General features: G+C 42.9%; 1 long non-coding RNA gene across 1 annotated transcript in view; it reads right to left on the minus strand.

Annotated features, from left to right (window-relative positions):
* LOC134571591 (uncharacterized) overlaps positions 1 to 6,184 on the minus strand; it is a 36,241-nt gene extending 30,057 nt beyond the window's left edge. The window contains exon 1 of the long non-coding RNA XR_010085205.1: positions 6,098 to 6,184. This is a non-coding gene — a long non-coding RNA (uncharacterized LOC134571591). The remainder of the gene's footprint in view (positions 1 to 6,097) is intronic.
* Between the last annotated feature and the right edge of the window lie 209 nt (positions 6,185 to 6,393).

A 6,393-nucleotide genomic window follows, 5' to 3' on the forward strand; every position in this document is an offset into this window, starting at 1 on the left:
TCACTCCTCCAAATAGTGACCTGTGACCTGGTAGGCAGTCTTTGGCACTCCAGATGTTGTGGACTGTCTCTCTCCTGATGCTTTGCCAGCACTTTGGCTGTAAGTGCATTATGGGGGATGAAGCAAGGCCGTCTTTAAGGCGGGGCAAAAGGGGCATCTGCCTCAGGCCCAGTCATTCCTAATGGGCCCAAAGCAGCTGCCCCTTGAGCCCGCCACATTTCTTTCGGACAGACAGCGTGATGCGTGCAGCCGGCATTGAAATACCTCTGTGGGACGCACGGAGAGGGGGCCCATCGGGTGACTACCAAAAGGCAATGATGAGGTCAGCGATGTGAGGAAGTGATAGTCGCTCACTTCCTCCCAGCTTACATAGAGAGTGCCGTGCGTGATGGAGGCAGAGAGGGGGGGGCACAGACTGGGAGAGATCCATCTCCCAACAGCCTCAGCTAGCCACTGGACCACAAATTGTGTGTCTGTGTGTGTATCGGTCTGTATGTGTATCTGTCTGTGTGTGTATCTGTCTGTATGTGTATCAGTGTGTCTGTATGTGCATCTGTCGGTGTGTATCTGTGTGTCTGTATGTGTATATGTGTGGCTGTATGTACATCTGTCTGAGCGTGTAGCTGTGTGTCTGTATGTGCATCTGTCTGTATGTGTATCTGTCTGTATGTGTATCAGTGTGTCTGTATGTGCATCTGTCGGTGTGTATCTGTGTGTCTGTATGTGTATCTGTGTGTCTGTATGTGTATATGTGTGGCTGTATGTACATCTGTCTGAGCGTGTATCTGTCTGTATGTGTAGCTGTGTGTTTGTATGTGCATCTGTCTGTATGTGTATCTGTGTGTCTGTATGTGTATCCACCTTAAAGCAACACTACAAACGTGTATTCCAGACACTAGGTTTATAGGCCCCCATTAAAAAAGTGATTTACTCACCTTTGCTGGGAAGTGCAGGGGGTAATGGCATGCTGGGGAGAGCAGGGGGAAGGGGCATGCCGGGGAGAGCAGGGGGTATGGGCATGCCGAGGAGAGCAGGGGCATGCTGGGGAGAGCAGGGGGTAGGGGCATGCTGGGGAGAGCAGGGGGTAGGGGCATGCTGGGGAGAGCAGGGGGTAGGGGCATGCTGGGGAGATCAGAATGGTAGTGGCTGCGGAGGGAGCAGGAGGATAAGGGCTGCAGAAGAAGCAGGGGGTAGAGGTTGCAGGTGAGAGCAGGGGTATGGGCTGCAGAGGGTGTGGGGGGTAGGTACTGCAGAGGGTGTATGGGGCTGCCTTGGGATGATAGGAGTTGTAGTTAGTGTAAAGGTTTAGGGGCTTTGGGGGTATAAGGGCTTCGCTGGGGCAGCAGTGGGGGAAATTATACAATTAAAATATTTAAAATTTTAAAAAAAAAGTATTTTAAAAAATAAATCCCCCCTCACCTCTTACCTCCCTGGTGGTCCACTAATCCTCTTCTGGAGGTCTATCACTGCCCCAGACATGCTGCCTGTAACTCTGCTCGTGGCAGCTCCGCACAGCTCACTCTGCACTGTGACTGATGATGTCACTTTCTGCAGAACAAGACGCACAGAGTTGACCTGAGCAGTGTTACACTGAGGGGCAGCCTAAGGGCGTCTTTGGGAAGGCCCCTTAGCTGTCCCTCAGTGTGCCCTGCACGGAGGAGAAGATTTGTAGCAGCAGAGGCCCGCGGTCCATGACCGATTTGCCCTAGTGCTCAGTACGCCCCTGGGCAGAGTGTATTAAGTGGTTGTAGTGTGTAGTGAATGTTGTTTGTATAGTGAATAAATAATGTGTGTTTGTGTAGTAGATGCAGTGTGTGTGTGTAGTGTATGCAGTGTATGTTTTTGTTGTGGATGCAGTGTGTGTGTTTGTGTAGTGGTTGCAGTGGGTGTATAGTGAATGCAGTGTGTGTAGTGGATGCAGTGCGTGTGTAACAAATACGTTGTGTAAAATAGTTGCTGCATTTTGTGCGAACAAAAAAAGTGTTTTTTAAATGTATGCTAATAAATGTAATTTTATTCCCCTCTTGATGCTTCTTACTTGTGGCCAGGGAGGGGGAGATTACATTACATGGCAGTCCAGATGCATGGTGCAGGGTGCCATGCACTGTATACTGCAAAGGGGGGAAAGCCAATACCAACTTCACTTTCCAACTCTTCTGAGCTCGGCCTGCATGCCGCACGGAGCGCTGATATGATGACCCGTGGCAACACTCTGACAGCCTAAGCACCTTAGTTGATTCTTGCATTAGTTGGAGTGAATTTGTGCAATGTTTTCAAGATGGAAGTTACAGTCAGATTAGAGACAGATTTAATATTGGAAGAAAATATGAGACCAGATGGTAGATTGAGATAGAGGAGGAGGTAGATAGAGAGAAAATAAATGAGTACTGGGAGCAGCGCTGTATTTACCGTGAGGCTGACAAGGCATTTGCCTTGGGCGGCACTTTCAGGGGGCGGCCAGCTGGTATGCGCTGATGTAGGCGGGCGGCAAGGGAGCACTCTCCCCTGTTCAGCTCCCTCGTGCGCACCGCAGTGATGCCGGAATATGATGTCACTCCATCTCCAGCATCATAGCTCCCTCGCCGCCTCCACTAGGAGCCTGCCTGCCCGCCCGACCACCCACATGCCTGCCCCACTGGACCTCAGGGAAGAATCCACTCCAGCACTCCCAAAGGTAGAGAGGCTGGGTGGATTGAACTTTAAAAAAATATTTTTTTAAAATAATTGTGAGTGTGTTAGTGTGTGTCTGTTAGTGATTGTTTGTGTCTGTTAGTGAGTGTGTTAGTGTGTCCGTTAGTGTGTATGTAAGTGAGTGTGTTAGTGTGTGTCTGTTAGTTAGTTAGTGTGTGTCTGTTAGTGAGTGTTAGTGTTTGCGTCTGTTGGTGAGTGTGTTTGTGTGGGTCTGTTAGTGAGAGTGTGTGTGTGTTAGAGAGTGTGTATCTGTCACTGAGAGTGTATATGTGTTTGTCAGTGAGTGTGTATGCCTTCTTTTGTGTGTGTATTCATGTATGTCAGTGTGTGTATGCGTGTCTGTCAGCATATGTATGCGTGTCTGTCACTGAGAGTATGTGTCGGTCAGTGAATGTGTATGTTTGTTAGTGTGTGTCTGTCAGCTAGTATATGTGTGTCAGTCAGTCAATGTGTGTGTCTGACACTGAGTTTGTGTGTGTTAGTGTGTGCTTGCTAGTGAGTGTTAGTGTGTGTCTGTTAGTGAGTGTGTTAGTGTCTGTTAGTGGGTATGTTAGTGAGCGTTAGTGTGTGTCTGTTAGTGAGCGTTAGTGTGTGTCTGTTAGTGAGTGTTGTGTAACTGTGAGTGAGTGTAACTGTGAATGAGTGAGTGTGTATGTCTGTGAATGTGTATGTTTCAATGAAAGTGTGTGTTGGTTAAACAGTGTGTGTGACAATGACTGTGTATCTGTAAGTGAGTGTATGTCAGTCCATGCATCGGTGAGGGCGTGTGTCTGTCAGGAAGAGAAATTTGGAGGGGTGGTGCCCAAGTTTTGTTATGCCTAGGGCAGCACAAAACCAGAAAACACCACTGATTGGGAGAGCTAGAATGTGAACCAGGAAATGATGGAGTTGTCCAAGGTTTGTTTAAGATTTGAAGAAGCAGCAAGTGTCAAATAAGATTGAAAGGTTGAGGAGTATCAAAAGAGAGTAATGATCTTTGTATTTAGTGGTGATTAAAACATTAGTCAAGTAAAGAATGTCCATAGGAAGAGAGTAGAAACTTTATAGAGGGTTTTGGAGGGAATTGTAATTGAGAAATTTTGTTAGGTGTATATAATCTGTTATAGAAACATATAAGTGAAAGGGAGTAATGAGTACTGTACAGTAATTAGAAGGATAACTACTAGGGTCAAGAGATTACTTTTTAGGATGAGATTGGCAGTTGCATATTTGAGGGAAGTGATGAACACATTAGAAGAGAAAGAAAGAGATATAGAGATTGATTGGAGGTGTTGGAGGTGGATGAAGACTAAGGAAAGAGTTTGGATAAGATGAGCAGGAATTGGATCAAGTAAACAGTGGGTGGGGCAAGAGCATAGATGGATAGCCCCCAATCCAGCGTCACTTATGAAGTTTGTGCATTTTTTGCATTCACATGCCGAAAGGACCAGCCATTCAGATGGTACTTAATTCCTCACCAACAAAATGGCAGCTTGCTTGGACTCAGCATAGTCCTTATCAAGTCATGCATTTTGTTTGCAAAGACCCCTCTCTCCCATGTCTGCTGTTGGCAAAGTACAGCATGCTAAAGTTGATAAAAGTGAAAAACACATTATTTAGTTATATATTGCCATAATCCAATTTATATATAAAACAGACTAGTCCCTACTTTGAGTTTTTGACTGTGTGTTTTGAAATTACAGTGAGTGGCTCTGTAAAAATATTTATTCATTTGTTTTAATACACGTGAAGCCAGAGGGCTGTTTTTTATGTATTCCTGTGCTAGCTGGATATTTTAATGCAATTATAAATGTAATATAATTCATTAAAAAAAAAAATCCTGAACTATGTGACCCCTTTTAAATTTTAATTTATGCCAATGAACCTGAGATCAAGTTCAGTTTGGACAAAATACTTGAATCTTCAGTTAGGCACAAATTCGACTTGGTTTGCTCAATTTTTAATATAGTAAATTGTACTTGAAACTGATACAATGTCCCTGAATATCTGTACATGATTATGAAATCTATTAAATATTTTGTAAATTATATCTTAACCCAGAGCCAGAGCATAGTGTAACGAGGAGGAGAAATAGAAACCGTGTTTCATTTCTCCTCTTCTCTCTAAGCTCTCTCTGTGCTGAATGGCTGATACAAGAAGCAGAGATGTGTATTTCTACATTTAAATAGCACATCTCCTCTAAGGTTTGGGTCATGAGGTTTGGGTCAGGGAAATACATAGGTATTAGGGAAACTTTAAAAGTTATGTTCTTAAGGTAGAATTGAGGGTCTTGGACTTGGGGGACTTGGGGGGACTACTTAACTTTCAGGATGCTACAGACTTTAACTCTCATCATTCTGTGCAAGGTAAAGATGGAAATCTACTGTCCATTGCATCTCAGTGTTCTCTCCCTTAACCCTAAAAATTCCATAACCATACGATCACTAGCCTAACCACAAGTCCTTAGTGCAGGGATAGGAAACCTTTGGCACTCCAGATGTTGCAAACTACATTCACCATAATGCTCTTACACCTATAATGCTGGCAAAGTGTCATGGGAGGTGTAGTCCAAAACATCTGGAGTGCTGAAGGTTGCCTATGCCTGCGGCTTAGTGAATATAATTATGCAACCTATACATTAGTCCCCACTATCCCTAATCATATAATCTCATAAACCCACTGTAATTAAATGCCTTTTTAGTAAATGCTAAATTTTGTAATGCAAAGTGGACACAAACACACAAAATAGAAAAAACAACAACAAAATGAATGAATGAATGATTTACACAAACTAAGATTTCTTCCAGTTTTAGTACATAAAATAATCACAGAGCAATTTATGCAAACTATGGATAACTTAAAAGCTACATAAAGCACCTATCTCATAAAGGTGACTAAACTGAGCATCCTTAAAATCTCAATAGAAATTACAAGAATATAAAAAGGGAATAAAATTAATTCTATCAAAGAACTAATTGAGTTAGTGTGCAGTGAAATGCCTATTAACTGACTTTTTCCATCTCTATGCACACATGGGATTGCAAAGAACTAAACATAGATTGTTTATTTGCTATAATAGAATTGTACCAGCCCACTAATAGACACGTTGTTCTACTGTACAGTTCTGGGACAAACAAACAAGGAACTGAAATGTCTATTCACTAGAACGACTATGTGTAAATATGGGCCAGTTTTCTATTTCATGTCTTATCTCCAATTAATCTACTAATCCAAAATGTATTTTGAGAACAATTAACCCTTTCCTTAACTATTTTTCATACATACATATTAACATTAATTCGCTGCCTTTTGTATGAACCATCAAATTGCTACCATCAGCCAGGAAATTGCAACCCACCCTTTTCGTTAGTATACCCACCTCTTTCATGGACCCTCCATTTACTGAGCTATGTATAAAAAGACTCACCCGTCCTCTTCATACTGAGCCCCAAGCCTTCTGGAGTCCTTCACAACTTAGAACACAGTTTCCAAGCTTGAACATCTTGCTTTTCCCTCTTAACTCTTTTTCCATTCTCTATCTCTGTATGTGATCATCTATATTCAGGATTCTACTCCCAACATTCCGTTGTGAACATACTAACCAAACCAGCTATTGGATTGATTATTACAATATCTAAGTCTCACGCATATCTTTTAATCCTACCATATCTCTATGCAACGTTATTACACAGTTGATCATCCTGTTTTCATTAAAACTCTTAA

This window comes from Pelobates fuscus, chromosome 8, assembly GCF_036172605.1.
Source record: "Pelobates fuscus isolate aPelFus1 chromosome 8, aPelFus1.pri, whole genome shotgun sequence".
NCBI lineage: Eukaryota > Metazoa > Chordata > Amphibia > Anura > Pelobatidae > Pelobates > Pelobates fuscus.